General features: G+C 44.4%; 1 long non-coding RNA gene across 2 annotated transcripts; it reads right to left on the reverse strand.

The window, feature by feature from the left end:
• Positions 1–1,562: 1,562 nt before the first annotated feature.
• Positions 1,563–14,194, reverse strand: LOC139359990 (uncharacterized). 2 transcript variants are annotated; one of them, XR_011616823.1, is made up of 6 exons: positions 13,614–14,194; positions 7,102–7,393; positions 6,705–6,865; positions 6,132–6,364; positions 2,751–3,564; positions 1,563–2,038 (listed from the first exon to the last, which is right to left on the reverse strand). It is a non-coding gene; the product is annotated as an uncharacterized lncRNA (long non-coding RNA). The 2 variants fall into 2 exon arrangements; XR_011616822.1 differs by lacking the exon at positions 13,614–14,194 and having other exon boundaries at positions 7,102–11,563.
• Positions 14,195–14,357: the final 163 nt, after the last annotated feature.

The raw sequence follows: 14,357 nt of genomic DNA on the forward strand, positions 1-14,357 counted from the left end.
ATAATGACACTAAACAACAGAAGGATTCCTTAAAAGTTTCTGTAGAGAAAAATGTTCAATGTGGCACCATTGCCAGATAAAATGAACATAAATAAATAAGTGAAGTAACAATAAATAAAAATTAGCAAGCTTTCAAATTTCCAAATACTCTGAAATATAAAAATATAATTTTTATTTAAAATAATATATATATATCTCTTAAAAGTGATCTTATCATAATCTTTTAACTGTTAAAATGTCATAGTTTATAAATAGGTATATGCCAAACCATGAATAACCACAGATTAGTAAGTGAATTTTAGAAGTAGTTAATTTGGAAATAATTCAAAATATAGTTATTGTAATTATTTGATTGCCATAAATTTCTCAAGTTCTCTAGGGCGTTTTTTCCTATTCTCCATACTGCTTTTATTTTCTATCAATTCAACTTACTGAGAGGAATTTGTAAGGCTTTTTTTTTTTTAAACAAGTCTGCTAGCCGTTCTACGCAAATACTGAGTGCCAGGTTTTTAAATTTAATGATGAGTGGCTGGAAACTCTGGTCAATGTCTTCCTCTGTATTTAAGAAAATTTATCTCGGGCCGGGCGCGGTGGCTCAAGCCTGTAATCCCAGCACTTTGGGAGGCCGAGACGGGCGGATCACGAGGTCAGGAGATCGAGACCATCCTGGCTAACACGGTGAAACCCCGTCTCTACTAAAAAATACAAAAAACTAGCCGGGAGCGGTGGCGGGCGCCTGTAGTCCCAACTACTCGGGAGGCTGAGGCAGGAGAATGGCGTGAACCCGGGAGGCGGAGCTTGCAGTGAGCTGAGATCCGGCCACTGCACTCCAGCCTGGGTGGCAGAGCGAGACTCCGTCTCAAAAAAAAAAAAAAAAAAAAGAAAATTTATCTCTTGAAAAAATACTTTAAAATTACCAGTATTGTCTTCTGGTCTCTAAAAAGATATAGGTAAAATAGTTTTCTCAAATACTCCATAACGTTTTTCCTTTAAAAAGAGATTATTTTATTTTAAACAAGAAATCAATACACACTAGGAAAGCAATACCATGTCAGAGTGAGAGAGTGTGTCCTCTCCTCCAGAGGCCAAATAGAACATAATTTTAAAATGTGCAGTGGTTAATTTTATGTAGCAACTTTTCTGGGCCACAGGGTGCCCAGACATTTGGAACATCATTATGCTAGGTATGCCTGTGAGGGTATTTCTGGGTGAGACTGACATTTTGAATTGGTACACCAAATAAAGCTGACTGCCGTCCTTAATGTGGTTCGCCCCCCTCCAGTCAACCCAAGGCCTGCCTACAACAAAATGTCTGACTAAGAGGGAATTTCACCTGTCTGACACTGGAATTGGAGCATCAGTCTCCTCCTGCCCTCTGACTGGAACTTACACCACCAGCTCTCCAGGTTCTCAGGTCTTCAGATTCAGGCTGGAACTACTCCACCAGCTTTCTTCAATCTCCAGCTTGCTTACTGCAGATCTTAGCACTTCCCAGTTTCCATAATTGCATGAGCCAATTTCTTATAATACACACACACACACACACACACACACACACACACACACACACACACACAGAGTTGTCCCTCAGTATCCACTGGGGATTGGTTCTAGGGCCTCCCACAGATACTAGTATCCACCGGTGCTCAAGTATCTGGTATAAAATGGCACGGAATTTGCACATAATCTATGCCTTTACTTCAACATCTCTGCCTCAGCGGCTTCCCCAGTCCCTACCCTGGAGAGGGTCCCCACTTCACTCGTTCCCACCTGCACTTCCTCAGCCTAACCCATCAATCCCTGCATTGTCATTACTCCTGTGATTGGCAGCTACCTGACCAGGCAAACTCTCTGAAGTCAGTCCCTGTGGCCCCACCTCAGCATCAGGAACAGTGCTGGGGAAAAGAGGGCTCGGCAACGTGGAACTAAAAGAATTAGGAGGGACAAGAAGTGCTTGCACTTAGACGTGGATTTGGAGTGCTGGTTTTAGCAGGACCTTTTCTGAGAAGAGAGATGCCAGGTGTCAGCAGGCAGGTGTCTGAGAAGAGAGTGCAAGGAGAGGAGGTGGAAATGCGGGCAGACGGACAAGAACACAGGACTCCAGGGCATTGGGGGCTGAGCGTGCCGCGGGCTTCCATTCGGTCCTGCAGACACCCACAGATCTCATTATCCTGGCCCCCGCTGGCGTGGGGACCTTCTGCCTTCCTTCTCAAAGGGCACAACCGCAGGCGGCGGCGACCTCAGGCGGCGGCGGGGCACGGGTTGGTGCCGAGGGTGGACCTGGGGTCAGGGTGAGTCCCTGCCTCCTGGGAGATGCTAGGGCCGCGTGGGGGACCCGGGGCAGGGTCGGCTGACGCCCCTTCCCCAGCCCCCGCCCTCCCCGGCTTCTCCAGGGCCTCATCACGCCACGGGAAGAGCGGGTGACCGCGCGCGAGGGCCCCGCGGGGGACCCAGGGCTGGCTTGAGCGCGCTCGCCTCCTGCTCTTGCAAGGAGGACTCCAAAAAAAAAAAGATTCTGAAAGGGATAGTGTCTTGAAATTAACTGGAGGCCAAAACCCAGGGGAAGCTGGTGGTGCAAAGGACTCATCCACGCCTTGGGCTGTTAGATAGAGGGGATTTTGGAGGTGAGGCAAGAGAAGTTGGGACCCTGGGCTTTTCTGTTTCAAGCACGCAAAGGGAGGTGACCGATTCCCATTTCAGAGTAGAGAGGAACCTTGGGTCTTTATTTCTTACATGTATCAGGGACTCACCTGAAAGGAAAATGATGTGTGCCACAAGTAATTAGTAGCGGTCCTGACCCCATATACAGAGCCAGGCGTCCTTACTCCTGACACCTGAGCTCTTTTCCACCACTGGCGCTGGAGCCCCGGGGCTGCGGTGTGAGCAGTTCGGTCCCTGTCCCTGGGCTGCACATGACAGAAACACATGCAGACTGCCTGACTCAGACAACAGGTGGCTGGGGACATTGCTACGTTCTCTATCGGGGGGTTCAGAAGCGAGGCAGGCTTCAGACTGACTCAGCAGCCCATGATGTCATCAGAGACTCACATTCTGCCATCCTTCACTGCCCCAACTTCATCCTCTGGTTGGTCACAAGGGGCCTCGGCAACTGGAAGCATTTCACGTCCAGGCCAAGATGTCCAGAGGAAGAGAACAGAACAAATGACTTTCTGAAGTAGAAACGTTTCCCAGAGCTGTCCCCCAGTAGATGCCCTTCAAAGTAGCCAGAATCAGTGCATTATCACTTGAGCCTGGATTAGGGCGAGACAAGCAGGTGCCTAGGGTATAAAAGTTGAGAAAGCAGGGGTCGGGCATGGTGGCTCATGCCTGTAACCCCAGCACTTTCGGAGGTTGAGGCAGGCAGATCACCTGAGGTCAGGGGTTCGAGACCACCGTGGCCAACATGATGAAACTCTGTCTCTACTAAAAATACAAAAATTAGCCGAGTGTGGTGGTGGGCACCTGTAATCGCAGCTACTTGGGGGGCTGAGGCATGAGAATTGCTTGAACGAACCTAGGATGCAGAATTTGCTGTGAGCAGAGATCACTCCATTGCACTCCAGCCTGGGAAACAAGAGCAGAACTGTGTCTCAAAAAAAATAAATAAATAGAAAGGAAAAGAAAAAAGGGAAGGGAAAGGAAAATGGGAAGGGGAAAGGGAAATGGGAAGGGGAAAGGGAAGGGGAGGGGAGGGGAAGGGGAGGGGAGAGGAAGGGGAAGGGAGCAGAATCCTTAAATCGAATGCCTCCTTACAGTAGTGCCTTAGGTCCCCAGTCTCATTTTTTAAATGATAGTTTTATTGAGATATAATTCACATACTAAAAAGTACCCTTTTAATATGTGCAATGCAGTGATTTTTAGTATATTCAGAGTCGTGATGCTATCACCACAAATTCCAGGACATTATAAAACAATTCACTTCCTTATACTCATTCTTGATTCCATTAAAAAACAGAGATTGTCAGACTGGTTAAAAGATCCAAATATATACTGTCTACAAGAAATTCACCTTGCATTGACAAAAATAGGTTAAAAGTAAATGAAGGTAAAATACACAACATACAATTCTGATCAAAACAAAGCTGGGGTGACTATAATAATATCTAACAAAGTACATCTCAGAGTGAAGAATATTACTGGAGATGAAGAAGGTTATTTCATCATGATAAAGGGAGTCAAATCATCAAGAGTACATAGCAATCCTACATTTTTATTCCTCTCCTAGTAAGAGAGATTCAAAATACATGAAGTAAAACCAAATGTAACTGTGAAGATAAAAAGTCCACAATTGTTAGAGAGAGTTGCCAGGTGTTGAGGTGGTCCACTAAGACAGTGAGCCAAATAGGAGAGTAACAGTCAGGCTTTTATTCATTTGTGGTGGCAGGGGAGAGAGGGAGATTGGAGCTAGAGTCTGGGGGACGGGAAAGAGCTAATAATGGAAAAGTACTGAGTACTGAGACAGAGTGGAGAAAAGTATCTCCAGGCCCCCTAATAAGGAGGTCTTGGCAATGTCCCAGCTGAGCCGCTGCCCCATAAGGAAGCCTCTGAATGGAGGGGCCAGAGCTAGAAATACAGGTAGGCGCAGGGCATGGTGGCCCAGAGGGTCCTCAGCCTTTGACGGTGCCTCACTCCCGAGATCACAAAGCACTAGCTATGAAGTCTGGTGGGAGAAGGGCAGATTTCCCCCAAGAGTAGAATCTCTATAATGGCATACGGTTGGGCCTGAACGATCACATTTAGGATTTTGTCCTGAAGTTGTACTGCTCAACTTCATCTCTTAATTTTTCAGGATGCTTGAAAGAAACAAAGCCGACCCTATCATAGTCCTAAATAAATGGATTTTGTGGGATTATGACAATAACCCAGTAATTAGTCTGCGCCAGCAATGGACCAGGTTCATAATTGAAATTTTTTCAAATAGGATGATGAGGACTTCTGGGAAGATTAAACATAGCCATGAGTCCCCAACATTGCCAATCCAGGACAAGATGTTTCAAAGGCCACCAGAGTCTGCTTTAGAGAGCTGGACTCTTCTCCTTTGTCAGGTTCATTGATCCAGGTGCACCATGAGGTGTTGACAGTGGCACGGACTCTCGTTGGCTGGCCAGCAGGAAGTCCAGGGCTATGCAGCTGCTCAAATACTCAAACCAAAGAGCTAAGGCTGATCTGTTGTGTCTCCAGAACTAAGGTAGTGTTGTTAATGACTTCAGTGATGGTAAGAGACAGGTGCACAACCTTTTCTCATTGAGGGACCCCAGGAGTGGGAAAAACCACGCAAAGCATACACATGAGCAAAGAGGGTGAGCAGTGCCCCTCACCCAGCAAACCCTCCAAGTAACCAGGGTGAGCTTGGTTCTGGAGCTCATGCCTTATTCAGCCTGGTGCAACATGCTCCTTGGGAGGGGTTGTTTGGAATATTTGAAAATTTCTTATTAATGCCCCATTTGTGCAGATTACAATGTGATCAAAAAGGAAGGTGTTTAGAAAAGAAACAATACTCTAAAAGGGTATACACTAGCTTGGGAGTGTAAGAGTCATTGACTACCATGAGGTTCAACCCCCTAGAAGTCCTTCTTGGTAGGTAGTGGGCAGAGTCCCTGAGTGGAACTGAAGAGTCTGGACAAGGAGAGGAGAGGAGACGAGAGGAGACGAGAGGAGAGGAGAGGAGGGGAGGGGAGGGGAGGGGAGGGGAGGTGGGAGGGAAAGGGAGGGGAGGAGAGAGAGTCACCATCATCAAGGCTAAAATAGCCTGGTAACAGACCCAGGTTCCCCTTCTCAGTTGCTCCCATGTGGAACAGCATTGAGTTGACAACTAGGATGTCATTTCATTCCTACAGTACCAGGGTCTGCATATCAGGTAACACATCAGGTCCAGGTGTGTTAGGGCACCTGAGATGCCAGAAAGCTCCATAGTTGGAGAAATGTCCACTCATGCTATTCAGTGGCGTGGCAGCCAAAGGTTTACCTATGGGGTCAAGCAGTGAGTGGCATATCCAACTACTAGTCAAGTTCAGCATGATGGCAGCTGCCAGAGTCAGGCCTACCAATGAATTTGGTAAGGCCAGAGTCACACAGACTACCCATAAGAGAGAGGAGAGAGGTTAGATCCCCACCCACTTCTTGCCCCATACCTGAGTTCACAGGACCAAAGGTGCTCATGTCTTATCAGTTGGGGAGACTCCTCATTGACTGTGACATGGGCAGTCTGTCCCATGCCATGAGCAAGAATAGTGCCGTTAATTCACTCCCTAGAATGATGAACCTAAACATTCTGGCTTGGTTTCTCCTGTGGTTCCATAAAAGTTTCTACTTGATATTTGGCATGTATCCAATGGGGCTACACAGAGCAAAGCAGCAGGGCCACCTTAGGGAAAATATTGAGACATTGAATTGATGGTTATTATCTTTGAAGCCCTTGTAGGCAAAAATTCAGGCACTGCACCCAGGGAGTAAATGGAGAAGCAAGTTCATGCCTCCCAATCTGTGCTGTTTAGTAGCCTTCCTGATCTCCCACTGATTTGGGTCTTCAGGAAGGGCTCAAAAAGGATGGAGGGAAATTGCATGAACCACCATGGAAACTGATTTGTCAATAATTTTAAAAGAGGGGGAAACTGAAGGAAAGAGACAGACAGCCCAATCAATCACACAGCACAAATGAGAAGTACACTTAGAGAATTGCCACAATGAGACCCCAAATTGCTCACCTGAGACATGTAGCCAGGCTGGGATTATATTGTCCATTTCCATTAGCCACTTCAACCTGATCTTTTCCTGTTAAAATATGCAATCACTGCTGTGGCTTGTAGATGTTAAAGAGGATGGAGAATCCATCATGCCGCATGATTTGACCCATGTATAGTTTGGGCTGCAAATGTATCATTTGGGCCATTATTAGATACAATGTATTCAGGAAGCCAGAGAAAGAAACAAATATGGTTTTGGAGGGAATAAAGAGTGTTGCCTGAGTCAGTAAAACACATGCGGATGACTAGTCCAAATACGGAGAACTCATCAACTACATTTAGGATCCACCTGAACGCTCTGGATGGGATGAGGGGACTAGTGTGATCAACCTGCAAAGAATATCCTGGCATTTTTTACCTGAAGGATCTGTCCCTGAGCAGAATGTTTAGCCTTGGTCAGGGTCTGGCAGGTGGATTATCTCTTTCATGCTGTGTTGGCATCTTTTGAAGATAATAGTTCATGCATATAGATCCAGGCAAGGATGGCATCTTGATTCCCAGGGCCCTTCCTCTCATGGATGCAGGAGTCAATGAGTTGAATATCTGTTATCTCTGGGGCAGATGACAGATCATTCTCCCTGTTTAGCTGACATGCATGGTCTGCTCATTGCCTTGGTTGGCTCATTGCTTTTGTCAACATAGACAGCTCTCTGGTGAGCACCCACAAGGATAACAAAGAGCTTATTAGGAGTAGAATTGAATTTTATCCAAATGTCTCATCCCAAGAGAGGGATGTGTTTCATATGTCAGTACAAGTTTTGCCAGTAGCCCAATCAAATGTTCAGAACATTAACTACAGCCCATGAGTCAGTGAAAATATGGCAGGGCTCCTTTGTTGAGGGAGCCTGGGTAGCCAACCATACTTTATAAAGCTTTTCACACTTATGCTGAGCTTGCCAAGGGATAGATATATCTCAGGCTGGATGACACAGCTGCACCTTATTCTAGCCTAGTAAATGTTAATCAAGAGACACCATCAACGAACCAGGCTTATGTGTGGCCCAGAAGTTCCTTGTATCTGAGCTCCCATTGGGCAAGTAAAGGCAGTGGTTCATTGGATGATATGCCTGGGAGGGGGGTGACACTCCTGAGTCCTTGCCATGGAGTTGAAGGCCCCAGCTGGGCTGGGTTTTACCTGCTTCTGTATAGAACATTTTCATTCACTAGAGAATACTCCTGAGCCACCCCCACCTGGAGATTTGAGGCCTCCGCTCACTCATAACATGATTGGAATTTGGGATCATAAAACTATATCACAGCCATGGCTTATGTATTCATGCATATCTACATAGGCCCAATAACAGGACAATAATTGTTTCTCAAAGTGTATGTGCCTTTCAGCTGACTCCAGGATCTTGTAAGTTGAAAACCCCAACAAGTGTCTGAAGTATTTTTCTACTATGAGCAACAGTAAAGGAACTGAAATGTTGTTGAGACCTGTAAGTCGAATGGCAAATGTGGACCCATGGGGTCCAGGGGAAGGGTGCTTGGATGGCTGTGGTAGCCTGTTGAATGGGTACCATTCAAACATAGCAGCCTTTTCTAGTAACCTCTTAGCTGGGTCCCATCAAAATCCCCACAAGGGGAATGTGACAGTAATAGTAAGTGAATAAGCCCACAAATCACTGGGCATCCTTTTTATTGGCTGGGGCAGAGACAGTCAGAAGCTTGGCAGTCATCTCCTCTAAACGAGATGTGGTGCCACTTGCCCAGATTACAACCAGGAACTTCACTTGGGGTCCCTGTGTCTTAATGGTGCAGTCGAGTTGCTGCTTGAGAGTCATCTGTCCTCAAGCACCCAGTCCTTATTTGGCAATGTCTTTGGGTTCACCAGGAGGATGTCATCAATAGAGTGCAAGGCTAGTACTTCCTCTAGGCATGCAACTCTCCCCAGAGCATAACCTATTCAGTGATGGCAGCTACATGGGGAATTTAGGTCACTTTGTGGAAAGACATTAAAGGTGCATTGCAACCCATTCCACATAAAGGCAAGTTGATCCTGGAATTCTCCATGTGGGAGGATGCTGAAAAAGGCATTGATTATATCAACTGTCTCATACCAAGTTCCCTCCAGTAGCCTCTGTAAGAATCAAAATGTCAGGTACTGCCAATGCAAAGAACGCACCACAGCCTTGAGCCACCTATAATAGACAGAGGGTCACAAGGTACCTGAGGCCATGTGCACAGGTCAGACAGAGCCACTGTATGGAGGAACAGTTGCTTAGGAACTTTGCCTCAAGCTTAGCAATTGAAATCAGCCCAATTGTCCCATAGAACTAATATTTTTGGTTTCTTTTGAAAAAGCATATAAATTAACCCTCACAGTCTTAAAACTCAAGAAAATTACAGTTATCTGAGTTCCTTTCTCAGGAAGCCAACCATCAGTCTTCCCAGATAGTATCAGGCAGTTGAAACCCACCAAGTCTACACATCTGGACAATAAGAAACCTGACCCGTCACCCATCATGATGGCCTAAGGAACCACCTGCTTCCTATTGACCAATTCCTCTTCCTCACCTCTCCCTAATTCCTGTTTCCCCACACATGGTTACATTTCTTCCCTGCTATATAAACCCCTAATTTTAGTTGGTCAGGGAGATGGATTTGAGACTGATCTCCCATCTCCTCAGCTGCAGCACCCAATTAAAGCCTTCATTCATCTTTGCAATACTCATTGTCTCACTGATTGGCTTTCTGTGCAGTGAACAGAAGGAACTAGATGGAATTACTGATGTTTTGGTGACATAATGACAGCAGGTTTTTTTCCTCCCCAAAGCAGGTGGGGATACAATGTCCTGGGTGACAGTAGTTGGGTACATTCACAACCTTTCCCATGTCCCACTAAGGTGACCCTAAGTGCAGCAATTTCCATCAAGGATGGAGAGTGAAGGCCAGTGGGGGCACATATAGACAACACTTCTATACCAAGAACACATGCAGTCGTGGGAGCCATAACATAAAGGCTTCTAGGGGCCCAAAGGTCCCTTCCCAGAGCCAGAGCAGGTGGTGGTGGTCTCAGACCCTAAGCCAGAGAACATTATCTGTTTTCCCCTCATCCTGGTGCCAGGGATTGTGGGGATCAGAGGCTCCAGTGCACAGATGTTCAAAATGGCCAAGAAGGACATTTTCCCCCACCTTTTCACTGAACTCTGACATTGGCTAGGGCTTCCAGTCATCCTTGGGGACAGAGTGACCTCGGCCTAACCTCTAGTCTGGATAATCTGTAAAAGCCTAGCCATCTGGGGAGAGGATGGTGAGGCTCTTCAGCTCATCTCCAGAGTCACTGGGAGGGACGACAACAAGCATACCGCTTGAATCAGTCATAGGGGCTCTCACCATGCAAACCCTTGTGAGCTGCCTGCTAGGCCCCCCATGGTCTGGTATCTTGGTGGGGAACGCTTCAATCTCCTCCTCTAAGAGCCCCTTTATTGAATAATCAGGCTCAGAGAGCTCTTTGGAAATGCCATTGCCTAGATAGTCCAGGAGAGGGCGCCTGATAGTCATCTTTGCCTCACTGCTTCTGCAATTGTTGTTTTCTCAGAAGCAGCCACTTTTTCCATGCCTTAGGGATTTGTTAAAATCGCTGGACTATATCTGGGAGTGACTGAGCTGGCCTGATGAGGTTTACTTGGGCTTGATAACTAACAGTAGTGGCATAAAAATCCCTGAAATCTGAGTCCGGTGAACAGTCTCATCCTCTGCCTCCCCCAACCCTTCACTGTAGACCCAGAGGGCTAGCAGGGTGACTTGCGGAGCTGCTATAGCCTCTGCGAGGGGCGTCCAGACGTGTTTTTCAATGGCATGGGTCTTGTCACAGTGTACCAAACCTGCCAGATCTGTTGGACCACAAGCAGTACCTGGCTGAGGACCAATGATCCCCCTTGGAAATGAAAAGCTTCTGTAAACAATGCATTAGCACACTCTAAGGGTGTCCTGTGGGGTCCACTGGCACCTCCCAGAGACCCGGTGGCATGGTTGGCAAGTGCCCTTTGGTACCCTCAGACTCTTGCAAATGAACCACCAGCACCTCTAGGAATGCCCTGAAGGACTTTCAGGCTTTTTGTTTTCCCAAAAAGGCATTGTGCTTAATGGACCACGAGGCTCCTCTGTCAAATTGAGAGAGAGAGAGAAAGAGAGAGGGGAGGGACAGGAGGGACGGGACCGGGAGGGAAGGACTAGAAGTGGGAAAGTACTGAGTGCTGAGCTTGAGTGCAAGAAAGTGTCTTCAAGGATCCTGGTAAGAATATCTCTTCAGAGGCTTCTGAACAGAAGGCCTCTGCTCCCCTTATAAGGAGAGCTCTGAGTGGAGCTGTCTGAGCTCGGAATGTAGAGATGCATAAAAGTATGGCCTGGCTCCGGGGCCTGAGTCCTTGACTGCAGCTCCCGCCAGACACTGCAATGCCCTGGCTGTGCACCAAATCTGTGGGGAGGGCAGCTTTCCCCCATCTCCCCCGTGCAGGCTGCCTGGTAGTTGCCTATGGTCAGGCCTATAGGATCACACTTGGAATTTTGACCTAGAGCTGGACCTCTCAACAATTATAGTTGGACATGTCAACACTCATCTCTCAACAATTGCTAGAACAGGTAGACACAACATCAGTAATTATGTAGAAGACCTGAACAACACTAGCAACCAACTTCACGGAATTCATATTTACAGAACATTACACCCCAAAACAGAATATACATTCTTTTCAAGTGATCATGGAGCATTTCCTGAGATAGCCCATATTTATGGGCATAAAATAAATCTCAATATTTTAAAAGAATGCAAGTCATTGAAAATATGTTATCTGACTATGGTGAGATTCAATGAGAAGTCAATAACATAAAGATCTTTGGAAATCATCAAAATTGGAAACTAAAAATTACACACTTTCAAATAATTCATGAGTCAAAAAAGAAATCAAAAGGAAAATTAGAATGTATTTTGAACTCAATAAAAATGCAAAGGATATCAAAATTTATTGATGCCACTAAATCAATACTTAGAGAAATTTTTATGGTGGTAAACACCTATATTAAAAACCAAGAAAAGCTTCAAGTCAATTACTTCAGTTTCACCTTAAAAAAAAAAAACTAAAAAAATACCCAAAATGTAGAGAGCCGGCAAAGGGATCATGACCAACTCAGCATTCCACTGGAGGCTATATGATCAAGCAGTAAACTGTTTATCATGAATGCAGGATGTGGGCAAACTCACACTGCACGTGCCACCAAAAGATTTGCTGAGGGCCATCACTCCCTGGCACCGGGCTCCTTGAAGTTATCTACTGGGAAATCTAGCACCTATTGTTCAAGGGATGCAGTCTTGCAAGCCTGCTGTGAACCAAATGGCAGACCAACAATTACCCAACAATCACCCCTCCTTTTCTTGCTATCTCTTTTACCTAATAAATATGGAGGACTGCAAAAGCTCACGGCCCTTACCCACTAGAGGCAAGGTGCCCCCTGACCCCTTCTTGCAAATATACTCTTTTGTCTTTGTCTTTTATTCCCATCCTCTTTTGTTCAGTACACCAGGGATCATGGCTGGTTACACCAAAAACTGAAAAAATTAAATGTAAAGTAATGAGAAAAAAGAAATAATAAAGATCAAAGCAGAAATCAATGTTGTGGACAGAAAAACAATAGTAAAAATCAATGAAACCATAAGCTGGTTCTGAGAAAGAGCAATAAAATTTATCAACATCTAGTCATACTGATCAGAAAAGAAAAAAAAGGTACAAGCTACTAATCTCAGAAATGAGAGCGATGGTATCACTACAGATTTTATAGTTATTAAAAGAAAAATAAGAGACTGTTATAAACAAGTTTACACCACGAAATTTGATGACTAGGAAATGAACAAATTCCTTGAAAAACACAAGCTACCAAAGCTAACTCAAAAAGAAATATGTAATTTGAATTGTTCACTACCTATTAATGAAATTACAGTTGTAGTATAAAGCCACTCCAGTCTCGGATGGCTTCACCAAACATTAAAGGAAGAAATAATACCAATTGTACAACATCTGTTCCAGAAAATTGCAAAGGTAGGTATGTTTCTCAACTCATTCTTTGAGACCAGAATTATCTAAAACCAAAATGAGACAAAGATATTACAAAATAGGAAGAATACAGACCAATGTCTCTCATGAATGGAGATGAGCCGTTCTAAAACTATTTTAACAAATTGCATCCAATACTAGACACAATAGGAAATACATCGTGACCAAGTGGAGTTTATCCCAGTAACACAAGATTGTTTCAACATTCAAAAATTAATCCCAATATTAACGAAACCATATGATCATCTAAAAGATACAAGAAAGCATTTGACAGAATCCAACATTTATTCCTGATATAAACACAACAAACTAGGAATAAAAGAAACCTTCTTCACCTGTTAAAGGTCACCTATGAAAAGCCTACAGCTAATATCACATTTAATGACGGGAGCCTTCATGCTTTCCCCTAAGATCAGGAACCAGACAAGGATGTCTGTTTTCACTACTTCTAATCAAGTCAGTGCAATAAGGCAAGGAAATAAAAAGCTATCTAAATGGGAAAGAAAGAAAATCTGTCTTTATTAGCAGACATGGAACTAGAAACACAGCTACTAGAACTAAGTGATTTTAGCAAGTTTGCAAGATACAAGGCTGAGATACAAAACAAAACAAAACAAAACAAAAACCTGTATTATATTTCCATATACTAACAATAATTAATCAAAAAATTGAAATTAAAAAGCAACACCACTTATAATAGCACAAAATAGGATACACTTAAGGATAAATCTGACAAAATTTGTGCCAGACGTGTATACTGAAAACTACAAAACTATGCTGAGACTAATTAATAAAAACCTAAAAGAAATGAGAAACTTACCTTGCTCATGGGTTGGAAGACTCAATATTGCTAACATGTCTATTCTCTCCAAACTGATGTTTAGAATTCACACAATCCTAATCAAAATTGCAGCAGGCTTTGTACAAGTCAACAAGCAAATTATAAAATTCACAGGGAAAGATCGAGGACTGAAAGCAGATAAAACAACGTTGAAAAATAAAGTTGGAAAACATGTCACTTAAGTGTTTTCAAAACTTATTATTAAGCTACAGTAATTCAGACAATGTGGAATTGACATCAAGATAGACAAGCAGATCAATAGAATCCAATAGAATCCAGAAATAGAACCACACATCCACGATCAGCTGACTTTTGACAAAGATGCAAAGGCAATTCAGTGGAAAATGGATAGCTTTTTCATCATATGAAAAACATGAACTCAAAATTGATCATAGGCCAAAAAGGAAAATCAAATCCTGTAACACTTCTAGAAGAAACATAGGAGATCCTTGTGACCTTGGGTTAGGCAAAGCATTCCTTCAATATGACAACAAAAGCATTAAGTATAAACAAAGAAACAAAATGATCAAATGGACTTCATCAAAATCAAGAACTTCTGCTTTTTATTTATTTATTTTTTTTTTTTTTGAGACGGAGTCTCGGTCTGTCGCCCAGGCTGGAGTGCAGTGGCCGGATCTCAGCTCACTGCAAGCTCCGCCTCCCGGGTTCACGCCATTCTCCTGCCTCAGCCTCCCGAGTAGCTGGGACTACAGGCGCCCGCCG

This window comes from Macaca nemestrina, chromosome 19 (genome assembly GCF_043159975.1).
Source record: "Macaca nemestrina isolate mMacNem1 chromosome 19, mMacNem.hap1, whole genome shotgun sequence".
Classification (NCBI taxonomy): domain Eukaryota; kingdom Metazoa; phylum Chordata; class Mammalia; order Primates; family Cercopithecidae; genus Macaca; species Macaca nemestrina.